A 24,799-nucleotide genomic window follows, 5' to 3' on the forward strand; every position below is an offset into this window, starting at 1 on the left:
TCCTCCTGGTCATCCACAGAGCCCTGGCTCTCCCCTCAGGCTTCTTCTGGTCACCCACAGGGCCCCAGCTCTCCCCTCAGGCTCCCGGCTCTCCACAGAGCCCTGGCTCTCCCCTCAAGCTCCTCCTGGTCATCCACAGGGCCCCGGCTCTGCCCTCAGGCTCCTCCTGGCCATCCACAGGGTCCCGGCTCTCCCCTCAGGCTCCCGAATCTCCTCATGGTCTGGTTCTCCCCAGGGTTCCTGTTCTCCCCTCAGGCTCCTGGCTCTCTTCATGATCCAGTTCTCCCCAGGCTCCCGGCTCTCCCCTCAGACTCCTGGCTCTCCTCATGGTCCGGTTCTCCCCAGGGTCCCAGTTCTTCCCTCAGGCTCCCGGCTCTCCTCATGATCTGGTTCTCCCCAGGGTCCCAGTTTTCCCCTCAGCTCCCTGTTCTCCTTGGGCTCCCATTTATCTCCTAGGTCTTGGTTCTCCCCATGGATTCCCAGTGCTCTGCTCAGACTCCCCATTCTTCTGGGGCTCCCAGTTCTCCCCCAGCACCCCTGTGGGGCAGGTCTGGGATAGTGACAAGGCCCAGGCAGGAACAGGGGCACAGGTGGCGGGAGGAGAGGTTGGGGAACAGGGCCAGGGAATGGGTAGCAGAGCCACGTAGAAGAAGCCACTGGTGCTGAGGTAATTGGGAAGAGATTCCTCCCTGTGAGGGTGGGGAAGCCCTGGCACCCAGGTTGCTCAGAGAAGCTGTGGCTGCCCCATCTGTTAAAGTGTCCAAGGCCAGGTTGGGCAGGGCTTGGAGCAACCTGGGATAGTGGAAGTTGTCCCAGCCCATGCAGAGGGGTTGTAACTAGATGGGATTTAAGGTCCTTTCCAACCCAAACCATCCCCTGACATGATGATTCTATATCCTGCTTAAAAATATGTTGCTGGTGCATAAAATGTGTCCTGGGATACAACAGGTAAGTAGCAGCCAGTGTAAAGATTGAACACGTGGGTAACAGAATGTGGAGCTGCCCATGACAGGGTTCTGCAGGGGCTTTTGGTGAGCAATGTATCCATGAGAGAAAAGAAGTCACACAGCCAAAGATGAGTCTCCTGGAGAACCAGGCGCGTGGAAGAACTTGTGGGCTCCAGTCCTGCAAGAGATCTTGGTGGGTGCTGAGCCTTCACGTGGGGTCAGGGACTGAGCATCCCTCTGGAAGAGAAGCTCTGGAGTCCCTGTGGCTGCCAGCCCAGCCCCCAGGGTTGGAGCCCGGCAGGGTCTCACACCTGGGCATGGCACAGGCAGCTCCTGAGTGCCACCTGCAGCAGCCTGGGGTGGGCTCTGGGTGCTGACAAGCATCCCTGGGCTGGCGCTTCCCAGTTCCCAGTGCAGCGGCGCTGCCCCTGGCTCGGCAGGAAAGGACCAGATGTTCTGCAGAAAGCTGGACATCAGCCAGGGCCCAAGTTCAAACAGAGCCCATTAAATGGCCTTTTCCCCCTTCCTTCGCATTTCCAGCCCTGCTTGAAGCCCTGATTCTATTTATAATGCCCAGGAAAAGCGAACTGAGACTTTCCCACAGTGCTGGCTTCTCAGGCGATTGTTGTTTGGGAAGCTGGAATGTACATAGTATTATTTTTGCATCTCCCTGGGAAGGCTTTTTATTTTTTATTGCGTGTCACTGCGGGTCCCCATCTGTGCTGAGGAGGAGAGTGTGTGAAGCACAAGGTGCCTGGTGCTGCTCACAGCTCTCCAATGCTCTGCCCCTGCTGGCTGAGGGGTCTGTGCCCATGAGCCCAGCTGGGGAGGGTGCTGGGTGCACTGAGAGGTGTCCTGAGGATGGAGGCCAAAGAGGGGCATTGCCCTCAAGAAATAGCCCCTCTTTGTTTCAGTGCCAAACCCTGGGAGCACCCAGCACCCATGATTTTGGCAGCGAGAAAAGCTGTTGCACCGTATTTTTGGACATTTCTTTTTGCCACAGCCAGTCTGATGAAGGACAGACACCTCCAAACAGCTTTACTCTGTCACACTGGCTTCTGGGGTTGGCTGTCCCAAACTCTAGATGCAAAACAGATGCAATCTGCAACCTTTCTGTTTTAGGAGCTTGCAAGCACTAATTAAGCATCTCCTTAATTTGTGATTAAACGTGGACTGTGTAGCTCCTAAAAAAACTATGGACAGAAGTGATCAGTGATTCCCAGCTATTTAAAAATGTTGTTAGAAATGTGTCATTCAGAACTTTCTAGAGCTGGACATGTACCTGGGGATGTAATTAAGTTTTCAACTGTTCCTTTTCATCCCCCTTCTATGACTGATCCTCCTTTTAAGGTGAGGATCTTGTTTTCCTAAGGAAAAAACAGAAATGAACCCTGCCAGAGAATTTTGTTTTCATAGCTCAGTCCCAGCCCTTCTGCCAGCTCGTTCTTCCTGTGCTGACATGTCTGTGTCTGTTACAACCAAAACAGCACCAGGAGCATTCCTGGCATTTTGGTTCCCTGTGCATAAATTCCCTAAAGCTGGCCCATCAGTGCATCTGGAATTGTCTTGAGAGCCCACCTGTAAATCTGCAAGGTGGGTTTTAATTGTTTGAACAGTCAAATTGGTTGGTGTCACTCAGGTGTGTCTTCAATCTGCTTCACGTTTGTAACAACAAATGAGGTTCCTTCCAAACTGTGCTGATCATTTTCTGCTCTCCCTTTATGTTTCCAGCAGGATGACTTGATTTCCTGGCAGACCTGCCTGGAGCTGAGGGTCAGGTTTAAGGCATGCTGCTGACATCAGTGGCTTTCTTTTTTAATGAGCTTTGTCAGAATTCGTTCTTTAGCCATTAAGTGGTGCCAGCGTGGAGTTCATGCATGAGCTGAGCTGAAACCTGCTTGGTGTGAATTAGTGATGAGGGAAAAGGAGGTCAGGGAACTTCTCGTTTCAGGGAATGGTGATAACTGGTGTGTCCAAGGCCTGGAACCAGGGAATGGGCAGAAGAAAGCTTAGAAATCATGACAAGGGATGAATTGCCACTGGTGTGCTCTGAGGAGGCCTTGTCCCTCCTCGTGCCAGTGGGTGTGATCAGCACCAAGCCAAGGTGGGCAGCCTGAATTTGGGTGGCACTGGGAGGAGCTGGATGGTGTCAGAGGGTGGGGCTGGTGATATGACATGGTGGCCCACCATGAGAGGGGTCTGTCACAAACTGGTGTCATTGATGAGCCCTGTGGGTCAATGCCTTTGGAAAGGGCTCTGCTGGTTCATTATGGGGAACACATGCCAGAGTAAATCCCTGACTGTCCCTCCAAGCAGTGAGGGTTGGAATGTGTTGCCCTGAACAGGCAGAGGGGTTTCACTGTCAAACACTGAAAAACAAGGCAGTTCCTCCACCTTTGGTGATGTGGCACAACAGCACCTGGGGATGGGGTGTGATGGAGAAGGTGATCCATGGGTGTGATGGAGAAGCTGATCCATGGGGTGTGATGGAGAAGCTGATCCATGGGGTGTGATGGAGAAGCTGATCCATGGGGTGTGATGGAGAAGCTGATCCATGGGGTGTGATGGGAAGCTGATCCATGGGTGTGATGGAGAAGGTGATCCATGGGTGTGATGGAGAAGGTGATCCATGGGGTGTGATGGAGAAGCTGATCCATGGGGTGTGATGGGAAGCTGATCCATGGGGTGTGATGGAGAAGGTGATCCATGGGGTGTGATGGGAAGCTGATCCATGGGGTGTGATGGAGAAGCTGATCCATGGGGTGTGATGGGAAGCTGATCCATGGGGTGTGATGGAGAAGCTGATCCATGGGGTGTGATGGAGAAGGTGATCCATGGGGTGTGATGGAGAAGGTGATTCATGGGGTGTGATGGAGAAGGTGATCCATGGGGTGTGATGGGAAGCTGATCCATGGGGTGTGATGGGAAGCTGATCCATGGGTGTGATGGAGAAGGTGATCCATGGGGTGTGATGGGAAGCTGATCCATGGGGTGTGATGGAGAAGGTGATTCATGGGGTGTGATGGAGAAGGTGATCCATGGGGTGTGATGGGAAGCTGATCCATGGGGTGTGATGGAGAAGGTGATCCATGGGTGTGATGGAGAAGGTGATCCATGGGGTGTGATGGGAAGCTGATCCATGGGGTGTGATGGAGAAGGTGATCCATGGGGTGTGATGGAGAAGGTGATCCATGGGTGTGATGGAGAAGGTGATCCATGGGGTGCAGAGGCTCCAGCCAGCCAGGAACGTGTGCATGGGAGGCTCAGGCACGCAGCTCCCGGCTCTGGACTGCGTCAGCCGAGCTGGCAGTGAGAATATCTGTGGCAGCTGGGGTTTGCTCCAGAGGTCACTTCTTCCTTGGCCAAAATAAATACTTCTGTGATTCCCTGTCCCTGTTTCCACTGCCTGTAGCTTCTCTGCATCATCCCTGCTGCTCTGTGCCCAAAGCTGTTTTCCTTGGTGTTTGTGGAGTATGACACGCTCCAGGGTACTCAGTGCAAGGTCTGGTGGGTGGCACAAAGAGACAAAAAAGGGATAAAATCAAGGACAAATTGATAAAAAGAAGCATACAGGAAAGCCCTTGAGTGGTGGGGAGGTGCCTTGCTGCTAGCACTTGCACATCTGCATCCAGCCAGGGCTTTGTATTGATTCCTTTAAAAGCTCATTCAATTATTTTTACAATGAGCTCATCTTTCCTGGCACATCCTTGCTCCCTGTGCATTCCATACTGGCATGGCAGGTGTTGTTCACCACATAGAAGCTGGGAACAGCAGCTCTGCTGCTTGTCCCTGGAGAAGAAGAGGTCTTGTCTTGGCTGCTTGTAGGCACTGTGTGAGGTGGGATGGATGGAGCTGGAGGTGTTTCTGATGGAGCTGCCTGAACTTGGCCAAAACACGGCGCGTGCTCTGCCTCTGAGCAGTGGGACTTGCCCAAAAGCTGGTTTTTTGTGGTCAATACTTTAGGAAAAGCTCCCATGGACAGAGGTGGAGTTGTGGAACAGACTGGGTGGTGTGTTGGGACACGGTGATGAGCCACTGTACTCCAGCCAAAAATCCAAAAGGCCTCTTGGAGCTGTGTTTTTTTTAAGGCCACAAGCTGCTCACTGCAAGGACAGTAAAAAATGAAAGTCATGTGTCTGCCCACAACATTCACAGTACCTGAGTGAGGCTTAGAAATTTCACATGACAGGAACTCAGAACTGTGTCTTGGGGGAGCTTGTTTTGTGTCATTCCTCTTTACCTATGGCTGTTTCATAAAACAGGAGATCTTGGAACCCCCAAATCTGGAAATCTGGAGTCCCTGCAGATCTGAAATCCTTAAAGTGCTGTCCCAAAGCTCCCTGAGCAGAGGGTGCTCCCTGGAGAGGTGACACCAGCAGCACCCAAAGCCTCACTCTCCCTATGTGTTTAAGGAGTGAACCAAGGAGTGGGGCCCATGGATCTGACACAGGAGCTTGGTTCCATCCTCCAGAGGGAATTTGTGTCAAGCCTTGGGGATGCTGCAGGGCAGCACCAGGGGTTCAGGGCTGAGGCTTCACCCCCAGCTGCAGAGCTCCTGTCTGCTGACACCTCCTGTGCTGGTGCTGAAGCCGTTGGAAACAAAGAGCCAAGAAGCTCAAGGACCTGTCCAGGCAAAACACCTCCTTTTGCTTTAATAATTTTGTTTTTCTCAATTCTACACCCCCATGATAATGTGTCCAGGCCTGTTTCACTGTACTGCTTCACTCAGAGATTCATTTCCAGATATTTCTAGAACACGATCATGCCTCTGTCCCATCCTCTGCAAAAAAGGTAGTGTTGTTTCTCTCTTTCCATGCCACACATGCAAGCATGGATTTTGCCAGCTGGGTTTGGGGATGCAGAACTCCCTGCAGAACACCCAGATGTGTGTGGATTCTTCCTCTCTGTGCCTCGGTGTGTGTGAGATGTGTGCTGGGCACATTTCTGTTCAGTGCAGTCGAATTCATAAAGCTCCTGTTTTTGCAGCCCCACAGGAATTTGCAGGCTCAGTGAAATTGCTGGGGGCTCCCTGCAGAGGCTGGCTGGGTGTTAGCCCTCTGCATCATCTGCAAGCAGAGGCAAAGGGCTGATGGAAGAGAATTTTTCTGCAAAGCTGCATTCCCTGCTCCAGCCTCTGACTCCTGTCAGCAGCTGCAGTGTGTTAAAATCTGTATTAAAATCTGAGCACCCATTGGTTTGACTACAGCATCCCAGAATTCCCATTTTCCGGTCAAACCAGCACAACCACAAGCCAAGGTGCTGCTATTCCTCAGGTTGCTCATTTTATGGAAATGAGCTCCTCTATAATACCCAAATAGTGTTAAAATTCTCCTCTGGATAGTTTTATTGTGAATATCTTTGTATGTAGGTTCTTGTCTCCTTGCATTTTGTGCTTTTTGGTCTAATGTACATTCTTCCAAGTGATGCAGCTCACTTATTTATTCACAATATGCTAAATATCTTAATCTAATATAAACTTAGGATCCTTTCACGTTCCAAACCCACCAAATATGCCTCTCCCTGTGATTCAAAGTTACTGTGGTTTTGGATTTTTTTAAGATTCAATAAATTTACTCTTGTAAAATTACATTCTTTGTTCGAATCTCTCCAAGAAACCACTGCCTGGGCACGCAGAGGGAAAGAAAAATCTTGGATTCTGGAGGAGCTGAAAGTTTAATTTAGGAGGGGCAGTTTGGGAGAAGAATGAGCAAAATGCCATGAGCTCTTTTACAAAGATCTACACTACTATCACAGAAGACTCAAAAGCTCAAAACTTCCATCAGCTGGAACTCTGGGGGCAAACTGATACACAGAAAATGAAATCAAGGTTCCTCATGCAGGTTCCTGTTACAATAGATGATGAGTGATTTGGTTTTACCTCACAAAGATGACTGCAAATCTTTTGAGGGTTGTTGGCACATAACCACAGCAAGCTGAGAGTGTGTGTGTGTGTGTGTGTGTGAGTGTGTGTGCATGTGTGTGTGTGTGTGTGTGCGTGCCTGGGAGCAGGGAACACAGCTGGGGAGGTTCTGTGCCTCCATGAGGTAGGAGAGGAGGATCTTTCATTCCCAGAGCTCCTGTGAGTGTTTTGAGTGTTTGTGGGTGCCTGCACAGTGGTATTTTGTGCTCCTCTGCCTGTTGGGGCTTATGGCAGGGGTGTGTTCTCAGTGTGGCTTTGCAGTATTGTTATAACTGCACTGGGACACAGGGTGAGGGTTTGTCAGCTCAGAGGGTGGCCACATGCCAAACCTTTTCATCCCAATTACCTTGCAGCTCTCCTTGTCCCACGGAAGTGTTATTGCAACACAGCTTTGCTCAAAGAATGGAGAGGAAAGAAACAAGAGGGAGGCAGGAAAAGGGCCTCCCAGGCTTTGCCTGTGATTTGGGACAGGAACACCTCTGAGTAGCAGGTGACTCCAGCTGGATTCATCCTGGTGTGTTGACCCCTAAGAAATCAAATGTTTGTCTTCAAGAGCCCACAGCTAAACAGATTTCCAGAGACCTCCCTCCTTCAGGAGAGCCAAGCAAGGTGCAGACTGGGCTTTGGGTAATTGGGTAATTGTCACCACGTGCAGGGGCAGCCTGCTGTCCTGGAGCTCCAGTTCTAACCTCCAAGTGATCCTAAGCTCCAGAAAATCTAATTGTTTTTGCAAGAAGAAACAACTTGAGAACATACCTATCAAAAAACTGAGTCAGGGATTCATGAGCTGCCATCTGGAATGCTCTGGAACACTGATAAAAACCTTCCCAAGACACGTACATGGAGGGCATTCCCAAATTCAGGTTCTGGATAGTTTTCAATTCTGCCATGTGTGTGATGGGTCTGCGTGCAACCTACCTAAGATAGATTCCTCTGGTGCCCAGTCTGAGCAGGGAAGCACTGCTGCTCCCTGCACATCTGCCTTCTCCTGCACATCTCTCGAAGAAGGGATGTGTCCCAGACATCTTTTATGAAAAATCCTTTCCTTAGGATTTTTCCTCCTGAGAAGCTGAAAGGCCTCAGGAACAAAATGTAAACAATGGTTATCTGCTGCTGTGGAATGCAACAGGTGCATCTGTGATTGGTCTCATGTGGTTGTTTCTAATTAATGGCCAATCACAGTCAGCTGGCTCAGACTCTCTGTCCGAGATTATCATTCCTTTCTATTCTTAGCTTAGCCAGCCTTCTGATGAGATCTTTTTCTTCTGTTCTTTCAGTATAGTTTCAATGTAATATATATCATAAAATAATAAATCAAGACGAGTTAGATGCTCGTCTCTTCCCTCATCCAAGGACCCCTGTGAACACCGTCACAGGGAAGGAACCACTGCATGGCGGGCAGTACCTGCCTCTTGGAGTGCCCCCTTTCAGCCGGCCCATCTGGTGCAACGGGAAGTGGTTTTGGGCTGGAGCCAACCCCGGGGCATTTTACAAACTCGTATAATGGCTCTGCTTGGGGTACAGCCTTGAGGACAAGGAGCAGAAATCCCTCGGGACCGAGCATCCCCCGAGCGGCTGCGGGCAGGCAGAGCGGCTCCCGGCCGGCAGCGGGTCCCCCCGCGGGTGTCACGGCCGTGGGGAACATCGCATGGAGGCCGTTCCCAGGCTGTTCCTGCTCTCGGCCTCTCCTTCCGCACCACGTCCCAGAGCCGTGCAGCCGCCGGCAGCCGCAGGAAGTGCAGCGGGTCGTGGGAATGGCCCGGGGAGCGGCGCTGGGCCAGAACAGCACCCGGCACAGCGCCTCCATCCATCCATCCCCGGGCGGGGAGAGCGCCCAGCATCCAGCGCAGCGCCTCCATCCATCCATCCATCCATCCATCCATCCATCCATCCATCCATCCATCCATCCCCAGGCGGGCAGAGCGCCCAGCACCCGGCACGGCGCCTTCATCCATCCATCCATCCATCCATCCATCCATCCATCCATCCATCCATCCATCCATCCATCCCCGGGTGGGCAGAGCGCCCTGGGGAGCTGGGGTGAATGGGTACACACACAGCTCCAGCTCGGGCACACGGCCCCTCCCTGCCCAGCTCTGTGTTCCCATCATCGCACCCCGTGTGCTCCTCACCCGAGTGTGGGTGCCCAGCACACCCTGTGCCCTCCTGTGCCCCTGTCTGAGCGGGCACTGGGTGCTGTGTGAGGCTGGGCAGGTTGTTATGGACCAGCTGAAATGCCTCACGTGCCTTTTAGTGTTTTCCTTCTTTTTATTAAGAGAGGAGCTGCCTCTGAACGCTAAAACCTCTGAGTGCTTGGGAATTATTAAAGTGTCACTTTTAGCCCTGACAGCATATTTGTTATAGTATTTTAAAACCATTTGCCAAGTTTTCCTTTCAGTTGCTCAGAAAGGGCTGTGTTTTGGAGGTCCTTGTCCTCCAGATCTCTCCCAGGACTTGCTGGGGCCGTTATCCTGCAGGAAGAGCCCCAGGAACACGAGTGCAGCTGTGCCCTGTCCCAAGGTCAGCCTTGCCAAGCCTGCTTCCACCAGCAGCCCTGTGGGGCTTTTATGGGGCATTCAGCTCAGCCACCATCTTCCAGCTGTTTTCTCCATGCATTTCCAGGTCACTCTCTTGCAGCAGGGCTGGATGCATGCGAAGAAGGTGCTTTATTTGGGACAGGAATGTGGGACTGCTTGGAAGCCAAAGCAAACAACAACAGAGCAGGGAAGCAGTGGCAAGATGCAGAGCTTTTGCTGTAGAAATTTCTATTTGTGGCAGTGAAAAAATTCCGACCCAAAGCTGTGGTTGCCCTCTTCGTTGGTCCTTGGGACACTGGACAATGATCACAGCCTCTGGGAGGTGTGGGATGGGTTTTCAGGCAGCTGGTGGGTTATATCCTGCAGCATTCCCAGGCCAGTCCATGTTTCCCTGGCTTGTGTCAGTTGCTGAGGGTGTCCCAGGCTGTGATGGAGTGAATCCAGGGGTGACTGATGCTGAGGGGGCTGCTCCCCATCTCCCCTGCAGCCAGAGGAGAGCCCTGTGGGGTGAGGGCTCCTTGGGACCAAACCCAGGCTTCATCTTCACCCCACAGCCACCCTGTTCCTGCTGTGCCACATCTCCAGGCAGCCCTGTCAGTGTCACTTGTCACCTCATCCATTACTGGTCATTTGTCCCTCCCTTGGTCCTTGCCCTCTACATTCCCACTAGTGACTGTGTTCTCCTTTTTGGGGTTCACGTCAGCTCCTGTGGCTCTGTAAGGGCACAGGTGGCTGATGTGGGCCAGGAGGGTTCCCAGTGACACCAGGAGCACTGCCGTGTCTCAGTGCTGCTGGCAGTGAAAATGGAGAGCTCAGTGCATTTAAATCCCAGCTGAATTATTGGGACTCAAATATATTTCTCAATGTTTTAATGCCAAACCATCCTGCTTTACTCTCCCTGCAGCAGGAGAAGGACAGGGAGCCGAGTCCCCTGTGAGACCCTGTAACTTCTGTTCCTGTCTTGTGTCTCCCCTCAGTGGTTTCACTTTTTGCCCCAGAGATTCCACCTCTCTCTGCCTGGCGTCGCACAGAGCTGAGCAGCAGCCGAGGCTCCCAGCTGAGCTTTCCAGCAGTGTTTCCTTCCATCAGGACAGCTGGGGTCACTCTTTCACAAGGAGCGTTTTCCTCCCGAGCTCCGGCTGTGCTTTCCAACAGGACGAGCTCTGAGCACTGCATCCTGTGCTGGCCGGGATCTCAAGCTCCCAGGACTCTTCACTGGGCCAGCCATATCTCTGATTTTAATACTGAAATCACACAGAAATGTGCTTTTTCTGTTGTCTTGGAAGCTCAATTAATTAGTGTTCAAGCTCCCTGGGCTCCTTGGGGTGTGGAGCCTGCTCTTTGTCTGGCCATTCCTGGCTGTCATGGGTGGGGAGGCAGTGATGTGGCTTAAACTCACGGTGTAATCCCCAGGTCTGGCATGTAGGCACATGCCATGGCTTTCATTGCAGCCTCCTTAGCACCCCAAACCCTCCATGGTTCCATGGGGGGGAGTGTGAGGTGATGTCAGGACTCTGCAGGGCTTCCTGTGAGGAGGTTTGGTTTTCCCCTGTCCTTGGTGTGAGCAGGGCACCGACCCACAGAAGCCATGCCTGGTGTGCCAGCACACACCCTGCAGCCCCTGCCCGGCCAGGGAGAGCAGCTGATGCCATGGTGGTGCATGGGGCTGGCTTGTGGGGGGCACAGCAAGGTCCCCCCTAGTGCCCCCAGGCCCTGGTAGTCAGGCTGGAGCATCCTCAGGGGGTCCAGCCCCACTGCCTGCCCCTGTGAACGTGGCTGCTCCCAGCCCTGCACAGCCATGAGGGAATGTGCTGCCCTGGGGTGGAATGAAGCATCACCCAGTGATGGGAACTGATTGTACCATGGAGGGGTCTTCAGGGGTAAATTCAGTGGTGCTGAAGGAGCCCAGCTGGCTCTCTCTTGTCACTGACATCTTTTATGGAAAATCCTTTCCTTAGGGTTTTTCCTCCTGAGAAGCTGAGAGGCCTCAGGAACAAAATGCAAACATTGATTATCTGCTGCTGTGGAACCCAACAGGTGCATCTGTGATTGGTCTCATGTGGTTGTTTCTAATTAATGGCCAATCACAGTCAGCTGCCTCCAACAGAGTCCAAGCCACAAACCTTTGTTATTAATTCCTTATTTTTCTATTCTTAGCCAGCCTTCTGATGAAATCCTTTCTTCTATTTAGTATAGTTTTTTAGTATAGTTTTAATGTAATATATATCATAAAATAATAAATCAACCTTCTGAAACATGGAGTCAGATCCTTGTCTCTTCCCTCATCCTCAGACCCCTGTGAACACTGTCACCCTCTCTGCCTGATGTGTGTTGAGCCAAGTGTGCCAGGAGTGTCTGTGGTTCCTGCTGTCACTGGGTGGCAAAGCCCTGGACACCCGATGGGACAGGAAGGTGGGGTGGGAAGGGGCAGCAGTGACCCAAAGCAGCAACTCCAGACAGCCCCTTTGCCAATCCTCCTTGGTGGCTCCACTGTCACTTAAGGAAGAGGGGCTTGGAGAAGACATGCCAGGGCTGATTTGAGAAGCAGGTCACCCAAGTGCAGGGTGCTTTGCAATTCCAGGACAGTGGCTTTGTGGTGTCACACCAGGGCCTAGCCATGCTGGTCCTTGAAGGATGCACCCAGTGCTGGGAGCCAGCCCCAGCCTGGGGGCTGTGGAGATCATTTACTGTGTTAACAGTGAGGGTGGGGGTCCCATCTGCTAAGCTAGGCCTGGTGACACCCTGCTGCCACCTCACAGGGGACATGGTGACAGCAGTGTCCCAGGCCTAACTGACTGGCCAATCTGTCGTGTGGCAGGGAGGTGTAAAGGGCCATATTTGGATGGGCAAAAATATTTCCTCCTCTGGGCTTGATCCAGGGTCAGGCTGGAAGGACTTTGGAGTGACCTGGTCCAATGTCCCAGCCAATGGCAGGGGGTGGAACAAAATGGTCTCGAAGGTCCCTTCCAAGCCAAACTGATTCTATGGTCCTGATAAACAGGACCAGCCCTGCATGGTGCTCCCTTGGGAAATGGTGCTGGCAGGGAGCCTTTCTCGCTGCTTTTATGTTTCCCTGTGCTCCCTCTTGTGTCAATCCTGGAAATCCCATCCCCTGGCTTTTCCTTTGGCACTTACCTCCCTGGCCCACATTAGGTGATGTCCCACATGCTGCTGCAGTGTTCATCCCACCTCCTTTCCTGCCTTACATCTCACTTCTTGTGAAGATGTTCACAAGGACACCCAAACCTCTTCCAGAGAGGCAGCCAGGCTCAGATGCCAAGCCATGCCACCCTCTCACACCCATCCCTGTAAGTGTTCCAGGCCAGGTTGGACGGGGATCTGAGCAGCCTGGTCTAGTGGAAGGTGTCCCTGCTGTGGCAGGGCATTGCAAGGAGGTGGGCTTTAAGGTCCCCCCAACCCAAACCAGTCTATGGTTCTCCTTGCATCCAGCATGTTGGATTGGCTGTGGCAAACCAGCCTCTTTGAACAGAGCTGGACATCTCTCCTTCCCACTGCCTGGGGTTCCCACAGGTGACTTTCCACCAACCCCTTTGTACAAAGCAGAATAATTTTGTGCCTCTTTCCTGTGTCGGGCAGCAGTTGCCATGTTATTAATTAACCCAGTTACTCACATAACCACAGTGCTGCACTCACTGTTGTTTAAACCAGTGAACCTGAGCCTCAATTCACTCCCTTCCCTCTGCTCTGAGGTGCCACAGCTCCAAGGAGGGGGAAGTTTGCACTGTCAGCTGCCCAGGGAGAGGCATACAGAGGCATACAGAGGGCAGAGAGGCATTTGCAGGAGGGAAGGAACCCTTTGCCTGGTGCACCCCAGGGCTCAGGGTGTTCCCAGAGCCTGGGCTTGGTTTGGGTCTGCACGTGGTCAGCTGTGGGGCTGTGCCTTCACTGCTGCATGTGCCAGCAGTGCCACTGTTCCTTCCACCTCGCTGAACAGCAGCCAGCCCAAGCAGGGCCTGTTTAATTCAGCAAGTCATAAATTCATAATGCTTATTTACCACACAGCGCCATCAATATTTGATAGCGGCCACTGGCCTGCTGCGGCGTGGCCTGCACAGGAAGGGGATGGGGCTGGCAATGGGGCTGGAATGGGGCTGGCAATGGGGCTGGAATGGGGCGGCAATGGGGCTGGCAATGGGGCTGGAATGGGGCGGCAATGAGGCTGGAATGGGGCTGGCAATGGGGCTGGAATGGGGCGGCAATGGGGCTGGCAATGGGGCTGGAATGGGGCGGCAATGAGGCTGGAATGGGGCTGGCAATGGGGCTGGAATGGGGCGGCAATGAGGCTGGCAATGGGGCTGGAATGGCGCTGGCAATGGGGCTGGAATGGGGCTGGAATGGGGCTGGAATGGGGCTGGCAATGGGGCTGGAATGGGGCTGGGATGGGGCTGGAATGGGGTGGCAATGGGGCTGGCAATGGGGCTGGAATGGGGCTGGAATGGGGCTGGCAATGGGGCTGGCAATGGGGCTGGAATGGGGCTGGAATGGGGCTGGCAATGGGGCTGGAATGGGGTGGCAATGGGGCTGGAATGGGGCGGCAATGGGGCTGGAATGGGGCGGCAATGGGGCTGGCAATGGGGCTGGAATGGGGCTGGAATGGGACTGGAATGGGGCGGCAATGGGGCTGGAATGGGGCTGGCAATGGGGCTGGAATGGGGCGGCAATGGGGCTGGCAATGGGGCTGGCAATGGGGCTGGAATGGGGCTGGAATGGGGCTGGCAATGGGGCTGGAATGGGGCGGCAATGGGGCTGGCAATGGGGCTGGCAATGGGGCTGGAATGGGGCTGGAATGGGGCGGCAATGGGGCTGGCAATGGGGCTGGCAATGGGGCTGGAATGGGGCGGCAATGGGGCTGGCATGCAGTGGGGCTGCCCCGGTCAGTGTCCTGGCGCTGGGACGGGGCTGGAGAGATGTGAGCTCCTCCTCCAGCCCCGCAAACCTGCCATGGTGGGATGTGGCCTCTGCAGAGGGATGTGCGGGGGCCGGGCCGGCAGCTGGAGGCTGTCAGCTTGAGGGAGGAATGAAGCAGGGAGCTGGGTGCAGGGGGGGACCCAGCAGCTGCTGGCAAGGAGGGGAATTTGCAGACTTTGGGACACACACACACACACTCAGTTTGGTTGTACCCAGAGTGTCCCAGGACAGCCATGGGGACTGCCCTGCCTGTGCCACTCGGCGCTGGCGGCAGTGCTGGTTCAGAGAGCACCATGAACTCGGGAAGGCCCCTGACCCCCGACCCCAGCTCTCTAATTGACTGTGAGGAGGAGCCCTGCCCTTGGTGGAGGGCGAGCAGGAAGGAACCTTCTCCCCGAGAGCTGCCGAGGCCTCAAGGAGAAGGAGCGAGCGGGGGAGTGTAGCTGTGCAAGGACAATATTTTGTGCTCACTCCAAAAGAGCCTCTTCCTGCTTATGGATCTCGAGTGTTTTGCTCGTCGTAAGCAAAAGTTGCTGCAGCCGGTGGCTTCTCCCCCAGCTCCTGCTGGATATGCCCTGCACTGGGGGAGCTGAGGGTCTCATTTCTTACTCCTTTGGAGGGGGCTGCTCTCTCCTGCCTTCCCTTTGTCTGAGCTGCCTCTCCCTTGTGTGCAGAGGGTGATAGAGGGAACCAAGCTTGGCTGTACCCCTGGAAACCCTGGGCTCACCCAGGAGCCATCCCAAGTTCCCACTGAAGGGCTGCAGTGGCACGGGGACAGGGTGGGGACCAGCTGGCCAGTGGATGGGATGTGGTGGCTCCAGCTGGGCATAGGGCTGCAGGTTGCCGTCACAGAGGGGACAGAGCTGAGGCTGCTCAGAGGTGCCTGGTGAGTTGGTGCCTTCCCTGGCAGCGCTCAGCAATCCCTGAGCCGTGACATGCAGTGATAAGGTGGCCCTCAGCCCCTGGAGCTGCAGTGGCACCCGCCTGCTGAGTGGTGCTCCACTCTCCCCGCCGTGCTGAGACAAGCCAGGCCAGCCTGAGTGACAGCTCTCCCCTTTTAGGGTTGCTTTTATCTCTCCCTGGGGAATGTGGCCCCGGTGCTGGTTGAGTCTGGCGGCAGTGCTGACAGCCATGCTGCCTTGCCTCCTGCTACCCCAGAGTTTCCCATCAGCCAGTCACATCCCTGCTCTGCTGGCCTCTGGACCTGCTGCTGCCATTCCTGGGGGCTGTAGCAGGAGTAAAAATCCCTTCCCAGCACAGTGGAGTCCTGCCCTGCGCTGACTCTGATGAGAGCAAACAGGGCATGTGTCCTTTGGTGGCTTGCAGCTCCGTGCCAGGCAGGGACAGCGAGGTGCCAGCGCATCCTTTGGCAGTGCATCCCAAACCCCACAGCCTTTACTCTGCCCCAGAAGCTCTTCTGGCTTGGACCTGAACTTTTCACCCGGGACGTGACTCCCCACACTCCCCTGGTCCTTGCAAAACCAGTGCCGGTGGGGCTGCTCTGGGGCTGGGGCTTAGGGGATTTGGAAGCGTGGCAGATAGGGGCAGGCCTGCTTTAATTTACAGTGACAAGTGTTTATGGGCCTTATGTACAGCCCACACTTCGCTGTCCATGTAGCCAGATCCCTCCTTGTACAGCCTGGAAAGGAGCAGACTGTGTGGACAGGGGTGAGGAGACGGATTTCCCATGGTGGGATGAATGTCCTCTGTACCAACCACTGTCACCTTCCCCCTGCAGTGAGCCCAGCATGTGGGGTGACAGTGAGGGAGCACAGTGACCACACTGCTTGGAGGGGATGAGGGAGGTGGGGGGAGCTGGGAGGAGCTGGGAAGATGGAATCTGCCTTGCTGCTTGCCAGGAAGCCACTCTGCAGTGCCTGGGATACCTAATGGATGGCTGTGTGCCTGGGAACCAACCCTCACTGCTGGGGCACCCCTGGGGGCAGAGCAGGGAGACGTGGTACACCTCCTGAAGAAGTGTCCTCCTTGGCCAGTGCTCCAATAGGCTGCTCTGAGTCTGTCCCAGCAGCATCCCTGCCAGACCCCACCATGGCCCCTCTGGTGACCAGGTGGCTGTTTGCTGCAATGCTCAGTTGGCTCCCAGCCCTCTTCAGGGTGCCCATTCCTCTGAACTATTCATCCTTGCTCCATGGGAGACTCTGAGTTGCTTTAACCTCTCTGAATATTTCACCCCCCACCCTGCAAATGGTTCTGCTGGTGTTGGTGGTGTCCTGGCCTCAGTTCTGTCTGAGACAAGTTCCAAAAAATATCAGGTTAGTGTCCCACAGTCTGCCTGTTAACTGGGGCCATGACACCAGCCTGCCCCACCATGCAGCTCCTTGTCCTCCTCCTCTATAACCATCTCTGTAACACCTCCCAAACACAATGTTTTTCACCCATGCTGGTCCCAGAAGGCACTGTTGGTGTTCAGGGATCTGGGAGGTGGATCCAGTGGGCACTCTGGGAGCAGACATCATGGCTCCTTGGGGTGCAGGGATCAGAGAGCTTCAGGGATGGGCAAGGTTGCCAGGGTCAGGGATTGGCAGATGATGCACGCACTAACAGTGGGTGCAGAACTTCAGGGTGTTCTGCAGGAGGATCAGGAATTATGTGGGATAGAGGCATTAAGAGTGATGCAGGGAAAGGCTTAGCAAGGGGTGCCAGGCTTGGTACAACAGTTCAGCCTTTGAGGAGTCGACCCTTGCTGCTGAGTGTGCTGAGGCACCCGAGTTACTCATTATTCTGATTAATTCCCCAGCTGTTTTGACCAAATAAGTCAAGAAAGTTGAAAAATGTCTGAAGAGCTTCTTGCCCCTTGCTGTTGTGCCTGAGGTGGGGCTGGGAGCTCCCTCTGTGGTGCCAAGGCCAGTTCCTGGCCCCTCAGCTGGTTTTACTGGTCTTGAGGACGGAGGGAAGCTGAGGTGACTCACGCTGGGGACACCGTGAAACATGTCTGGCCCCATCCCATGCCTCACCCCACTCCTTGTGGGGCTCTTTCTGCACCTCCCTGCTCTAGGAGTTAAAACCCTCCCTCCAGCCTGGCGTTGCTCATGGAAAGTTTATATATAGCCTTTTGTTTTTGCCAGCGTCCCCCTTGAGCTTAAATAGCCCTTCCCCGTCCCTGGTGCTGACCCCGGATGTATTTATAGAGAGCAATCAGATCTGTGCTGTCACCGAGCGCACCAAGCTCGAGTGGGTCCCCCGAGGGAGGCCCTTCCCTCACACTGAGCCTTGCCCTGAGGAGGAGGAGGAGGCCTGGAGGGCTGGCAGGGCTGCCCAGCAGGCTCAGAGCTGAGCATGGCTTCCTTTGGCATGGCAGTGCCAAATCTGGCTGTGGAGCAGCATTTTGGATCGCCATCACTCGGGCTCAGAGCGTTGTGAGGCCGGCGCTGTCTCTCTCTGAAACTGTTTCATGTTGTGGAGGTGAGCCATGCCCCACAGGCCGCTCAGAGCCGGGGCAGTGAGGATGGTTTAACTCTCCTGGGTTAAACGTGAGGCTCTGGCCCCTCTCCTGAGCAGCCAGCTCCCGCCGCGGGTGCCAGCTCCGCTCCCACCCCGGAGCTCCGCGCCGCCGGGCGCCTTCCCCTCCAACCTCAGCTCTTGACTATTTAAGGCAAATCTCCTTGCTGGACTTTTAAACAAAACCCGAGCTCCTCTCGCTCTGCTCGTTTTAAATAACTCGCCTGGCGTAAACAGAACGAAGCATAACACCATAAATCAGGCATTCCCGGGATCTGCCTGGCAGGCTGCATGCAGGGGCTCACCAGGCCCCCGAGCTCCCCTGCAAGCTCCCTCTGGGGCCTGGGGGAGTGATAAGAGGGCAAGAGGGGCTCAGGCTTTCTCAAGGAGACTAATGTGATTACAGGCTGCCAGCCTTTGGGGTAAAGTAATTAAGGTTGCAAAATAGTTTCCATCGCAGCCCCTTGCTTGTTGTTCCCCACTGAGGCTGGAATTTTCCAGGCTGTATTCCTTGCGTGAAAATGAATTTTTCCAGGGAAGTTTGCGCTGGTGATGGTCAGTGATGTTTCATAGGGATTTGGGGGGAAATGTCCGGACTGCAGATGGGAGCTCAGCATGCTCCTTGCAGGGACACGGGCACTTTGCACCATAGCTTGTCCCACCAGCCGAAGGGATCAGCTCTGGAAAATCAGCCCTTGTGCCGTCAGTCCTCGGTGTTTATGCACTGTGGTCGAAGCAGGACAAAAATAATTACAGCTCATCTCAGGGATCAGTGCTTCTCATGATAAAATTCTTTGTTTTCCTTGGTTTTAGGGCTTTGCCAAACGTTCATTGTGAGCTGAATCTTTCAGGCTGGGTGTCCAACATACACGAAGTCATCTAAACAACCCACTTTAAACAAGCCTGGCCTCGCTGGGATTGAAAAGTGGGAGGATGTGTTGGTTCGCTGCCAAGGCTGGAAACTCCAGAGGGTGAGACTTGGGGTGCCCTGGGGATGGGGACAGGCCACTAACTGTGCCTGTGGGGAACTCTGGGCTGTGGCCAGGCTGGGAGTGAGTGCAAACCCTGCAGGTGGTGCAGGAGCCTTGGCTGTGGTGCATCCCTATGTGGGAACAGCATGGGAAGGGTGTTGCTGTGGCACATTGCCTTTCATTGTACCCCCAGCTCCAGGAGGGACAGTGGAGCCCTGCTGCCATGCCTGGCCTGCCCCAGTGCTGCCCTCCATCTTCCCTTCTCTGCCCAAAGACAAGGATGGATGGAGCAGCCCCTTGCAAGGCCATGCTTCATTTAGCTCTCATCCTCCCAACTCCTTAATACCTCTCATTATTCACATGACTGAGGAACAGCCTTCAGAGTTCTGGCAGCAGCTTTTACACAGCAGGTTGCACCCCTGGATGGGCAGTGTCCTCTCCAGGAGGGGAGCATGGGCCCTGCTTGCCCAGAGGAGATGGGAAGCTGGAGTCAGCAGGAATGCCACATCATGCTGGGATCTCCCCCGTGCTGGGCAGTGTCACACAGGGAGCCTAACAATGGGGGTGTCCCTGGCTGTCCTGCACAGTGCTCAGCACCAGGAGAACAGCAGAGGAGGAGGTGCAAGGAGGTTTATTTCCCACCCTTGAGGGCACCCATGGACACACCCCCGGGGTGGATGTGCAGAGGGGCTGCCTGAGGGGCACCCATGGGAGCTGCGAGTGTCCTGGGGAAGGACACGATAACTGAGCTGATCAAGAGCTTTCCCAAGCTTGCAGCTGCCACAGAGACAGTGCCACAGCCAGGCTGGAGTGATGCTCATCCCCTCCTGCTCCCTGGCATGCTCCAGAGGCCCTGGGACTCGTGGTGCATCCCGGTGGCTGGGGGGCTGAGCCGTGCCGCGAGTGGCGGCAGCGCTCACTTGGGTTTTGGACAATCTGTTTTCCAAGTCGGGAGGTCATGTGTATGTTGGTCGTGTTGCCAAGGATTCCTCCACAACAAGGCTTTTTGTTTTGTTTGACAAGGTCTCCAGTGTGCAGAGGGGCTGGACATTAATAACCTTGGTGAAAATGGGACGCCTTCCTCTCGGGGAGTTCGGGTTGGTGTGTTCTGCTGTGACCAGGGGACAGCTCAAAGCTGCCCATCTCCTCCCTTACAGAGGTGGCCCTCTTTGGCTGCCCAGATACTTAATGGCAAATTTGGGAGTATTTCTCTCCTCTATATGATCCCTAATGTCTGTTGACTAGGGATGAAGATGATGTAGCAGAGGATGAGGCCTGCAGAGCCCTGTTGGTGGGCAGAGGTGGCTCTGGAGAGGATGGGACATGGTACTCTACTGGGTAGCACCTAGCTGAGAGATCCAGAGCTGCATCTGCTGACACCCTGAGGGGCCTGGGCCAGATCCTGGGGGCAGGACCACACATGAGGGCTCAGGACACCAATGCCACTGATTGTCTCTCAGTGCTCTGGGTCAAGCCATGTCCTGTCCCTCTGCTCCACGTCCCTGTTGGCACTGAAGCTGAGTTCTCACTGAGCACCTTGTCAAACCCTCACTCAAACAACTACAGGGCAGAGAAGGGGCAGGATCTGGCCTGGCAGACTTGCCAGAGGTGCTGTCACTCCTCCCTGCTGCTGGGACAGGTCTGGTGACCATTGGTGCCACTTGGTTAATGCTGAGTGCCAGGCTCTGGAGTGGAGCTGTGCCTGCTAACCCGGGCAGTGACTGTGGGGCTGGGGGGCATTGAGCCAGTCCCTCTGCCAGGGGGGCAGCTCCTGACACAGCTCCAGTGAGGAAGGACAGATTCAACTGCAGAAATCCCTCCATTACAGCTGCCATGGGACCACTGCAACCTGGGCAGCTCCCAGCTCCTCCGTGGATGAGGCGATGGAATGATCCTGTCCTTGGTGAGGTCCAGCTGCACTATGAGAATTTTAGCCCACAAGAGCACCGTGGTGGTGGCAGCAGCTGCTCTCATGGCTGAAGGATGGTGGAAGGAGCTGCAGGGGATGCACACAGAGGGAGAGCCCCGATGCTCCAACAGGTCTGGACCTGGAGCTGAGAGAGCCTGCACCCCACACTTCAGAAAGGCCTCATTGAAAATCAGCCATGGATGTTCAGTGCAATGTGCTAGAGCCAGGTGTGTGGCCATCCCATGCACAGGGCTGAATTGGCTTTGGGGTCTTTAGTTAAAAAAATCCTCTACAAAGGATTCCTCCTGGTTAATGTCCTCATAATTAATATGCCTGCCAGTGCAAATGACATATTAATTATGAAACTGAAGAGATAAGAGTGCACTGTTTCAGTGCTGCACAAGCAAGGAGGAGCATTGCCTTCTACCTTCTCTGTATTTCATCTTCTAGGCAAAAAAAGTATGAGTCTTGGGGCAGACCAAAGTTCTGTCTTCATTTCTAGGTGACCAAGTGACAAATCCCTCCACGAAGCCGTGCTTTTTCCACCAGCTCACCAGCAACGCTGCATCTGCAACCCATCAGAGAGAGCGTTTGGGTTTACTGTTCCCGCTCCTGGCTCCTAAAAGGCTTTTCTGTTTGGTGCTATCTTTTTATTCAAACAGTGTAAACACGAGCTCTCCTCCTCACCCGTTTTTGGTCGGGAGCCCACTCGGCGCTTGGCGTCGTGGGGCACTGCAGCGTCCCCGGAGCTGAAATGCCCATAAAAGCAGCTGTGCAGCGCTGAGATGTGTCTGAGCAAACATTTGCGCACACCTCCGAGCCCTTGTCTCTCTCGCTTAGCTTCAGCTGGTGCTCCTGGGGGAAGGCGGGGCTGCAGGACACCAGCGCTGACGTCCGGGAAGGAATTGAAGTTTGAAAGCGCTCGCTGCCGTCCTCGGAGCAGCTACTCCACGCATGTGATGCTGGATGAGCTCTGCATTTCCGCTGCTGCTCCTCTCTGCCCTGCACCCACCGGGCCACCCGGAGTCCTGCACGGCTCCCAGGACGGGGCTAACTGCAGCCGGTGATTTGGTGCCCAAATATCATTGCAATTTTTCTGCCACGCCTTTTATCCTCTGCCCTTTGTGGGGCTTAGGGCTGTTGTAGCCTCATGGTCCAATGGAAGGAACAAATCCATGGAAGGGGTTGGGAGCTCCTTCAGCTTGGCCTTGACCAAGTGCCATCCCTGCTGGTTGGAGACAGACAGACCAAAAGAGGCTCCAGGCTGGGGAGGCTCTGTATCACACAGAGATGCAGACTGGGAGGGGGGAAAGCACAGAAGGTGCTGGTGAGGCATCAGCAAGGAACTGGGCTGGGTTAGCCTGGCCAAAAGAGCTTGAACAGGGGTCTGTTTGCAGCTTACAGCTCCCTGGAGGGGAAGTGCAAAGATGGTGGAGTTACACTTTCCTTGATAGGGGCAGCAGATGATGTAACATGGGGCAGCAGCCACACTTGGAGGCTTGAGAGAGTCAGGATAGGTGCTAGGGAAGACTTGTTCCCTGCTGGATGGTGCAGCTTTGTGGTAGACACCTGGAGAGGTGGGGTCAGTCCATCCTTAGGGGTTTTCAAGGCAGGACCAACCAGACCCAGTGCTAGTGAGAGTCCTGCAGGATGTTGGATGGGTGAGTTCTGAGGTCCCTTCCCACCTTTGCTATAACAAGTCTCCAGATGTTTGCATGCTGGTACCAGAAGCAGCCCCAAAGCCTTTGCCTGCCTGTGCCCAGAAAGTTCTCTGAGAACTCATCTGAGGCACTGTAAAGAGTCTTTGGTGGCACCAGCACTCAGCCTGCATGTGATCATCACTGGTCTGGGTGTTGTCTGGTCTCTCTGCTTGCTTGGAAATCAGTGTTCCTCCCTGTCCCACGGCTGGTGGCCTCTTTCCAACCAGCATGGCATATTATTCCATCCCAGTCTGGAATAATTACCCAGAAAGATTAAAAGCATGAGGATACAGCAGCTGGAATGGGCAGAGGATGGAGGAAAGCAGCAGAGCAGTCTGAGGAGATGTGGGATCTCCTGGACAAGGACAGGAAGAGGAGAAATCGGTGCCAGTGGCAAGCAGAGGAAATCCTCCCTTCTCCGTACCTCAGAAATGTTGGAAGTGGCATGGGAGCATCCTCTCTGCCCTGGGACAAGTGCCAGGGCTCAGTTGTTGTCCCAGATAAGCAGTGAGGAACAGCAAAAACAATCCAGCAGCTCAGCCAGAGTGTGGCACTGCCTGTGGTGGGCTCGGCAGGAACAGGGGCCTAAAGTGCCCCCGTGACAACCACCATGATGTCCAAAATTAAATCCATTGCCTTTGCACAGGTGGGTCAAGGGGGTCTGGGGTCACAGAATGGGTGGGCAGGATGCAGGAGCCCAGCTGGAGAGAGACACCCCTCGTTATCACCTGAGCTGGCCACCTGCTTGTTTAGGAGTGAGAAAGAGCCCTTGGACAATGCAAAGCTGAGAAACTGTGAAAGCACAAGAGTGTCCACAACTGGCTGTCATTTCAAGTCTCACCTTGATTTCTCAGCTGATTTCAATCTGTTTCTGTCTCAAGTACTTTGTTAACCCCCTTTCTAGGCCTGCTAGACCAACCTTGTTGGTTGTGTGCACCTCACAGCTTTTACTCCTTTTCCCTGGTGAGGCTCTGCCATTCTCATTGTCTGCAGGCAGGACAGCCTGGTTGGAGCTGCTTGTGTGGGACATTTATCACAGTGTTCACTGTCCACGTGTCCATCCTGATGGGGAATTGATGTGGGAGGGGTAAGTGGATGCTGAATGGGTCACAGCATCACATCTGCTCTTGTAACCATCACATTTTAGTGGAGATGGTATCAAAGGACAAAGCCCTTGGCCAGACTGCAGAGCCAGATGCTGTTGAGTGATACTTTAGGAGGAAAGGTGTTGGTGTAAAAATACATCGCTGTAAGGCATGGATAAGCAAAGTCCAAACCCAAGTGTCTCCTGCTCCTGCTCTGGTTCAGCTGGTGTGACCTTGGATCACAAAAAGCTGAGCACCTCCAGGTGGAAGTGGAATCCTCAGCCAAAATCTCTGCAGGGCCATCACCATTTTCTGGCGGACTGGCTCACCTGCACAAGCTGGTAGCAGTGGCAGCTTCATTTGTCCCACCTTCTGTCCATCCCTTTGAGTTCCTGAGGGGGGAAAACATCTCCTCTGTGTGCAGCTGGTTGGCCCATCAAGGGCTCCATGTGTTGAAGCACATGCTGCAGTGCTTTGGGAGGGGAGAAGCTGCCTGGGTGTGATGTTTGTGAAGATATCAAAGGTTCTGTGAGTCACAAGAAAATGGGATGAAGGGATGCTGCCACCACACACAGCTCTGAGGGGTTGAGTGTGCAAGGAGGATATTTATCTCCAGCCCATGGGTTTGCCTACAAAATAAACCAGAGGCTGTGGCCATCAGTGTGGTAGCGACATGGTGGACCCACTGTTATTGCCCCAGCATGATGGAATATGAACTCTTCTGCTTGTGGCCAGGGTTTTTCTGCTCTGGAAGAGGCAGAATGTCTCCTCTCTATGTATGTGCAGCACTGAGGTCCTTGGGGGTCTGATGAAAACCCACTGCTGCTCCTGATTCCCACCCTTTTGTGCCTTCTTGCACTTGCCTCAGGCTCTGCAATCAAAGTCTGTAGAAAGTGAAACCCCAAACCTACACACAGAGAAAGTGCTGTGAGGTTACACTGGGTTTTGCTCAATTAGCACAGGAAGCAAATATTCCTGGTCTTTTTGACAGGGTGGGCTCTCTCAGAGTCTTTGAGCAATGGTAGGCAACACTCTTCCTGGGAGTTATTCCTGCACAGCCTCATGGGACTGTCCCCAGTCTAGGGGACAAAGTTATGGTGAAGGGCAGCATCCCTGAAGCAGAGAAAGTCCTTGCTCTGGTCTGGATCTGTGCTGAACTCCATGGGTGGTTTGGGGGAGCTCTTGCTGTGGTGCTCACAGCTGGTATGTGAAGTCTCTCCAAAACCCTTCTGTAGGACAGCATTTTAAATAAATAAATTGGGGATTTTTAGTCAAAAAGTGGGAGTTTTCTCCCCTCCTGCAGAACCTGGCAGGGATCAGGCTCTCTGGCTTAGCAGCTCAT

General features: G+C 54.2%; 1 protein-coding gene across 1 annotated transcript in view; it reads left to right on the plus strand.

Moving 5' to 3' along the window:
• The window catches only part of ZNF609 (zinc finger protein 609), a 163,039-nt gene that overhangs the window by 76,024 nt on the left and 62,216 nt on the right, over nucleotides 1-24,799 (plus strand). The gene's annotated exons all lie outside the window — the stretch shown is intronic.

Source organism: Melozone crissalis, unplaced genomic scaffold (genome assembly GCF_028551555.1).
Source record: "Melozone crissalis strain CALT ecotype California unplaced genomic scaffold, PUWL_Pcris_2 ptg000014l_1, whole genome shotgun sequence".
Taxonomy (NCBI): domain Eukaryota; kingdom Metazoa; phylum Chordata; class Aves; order Passeriformes; family Passerellidae; genus Melozone; species Melozone crissalis.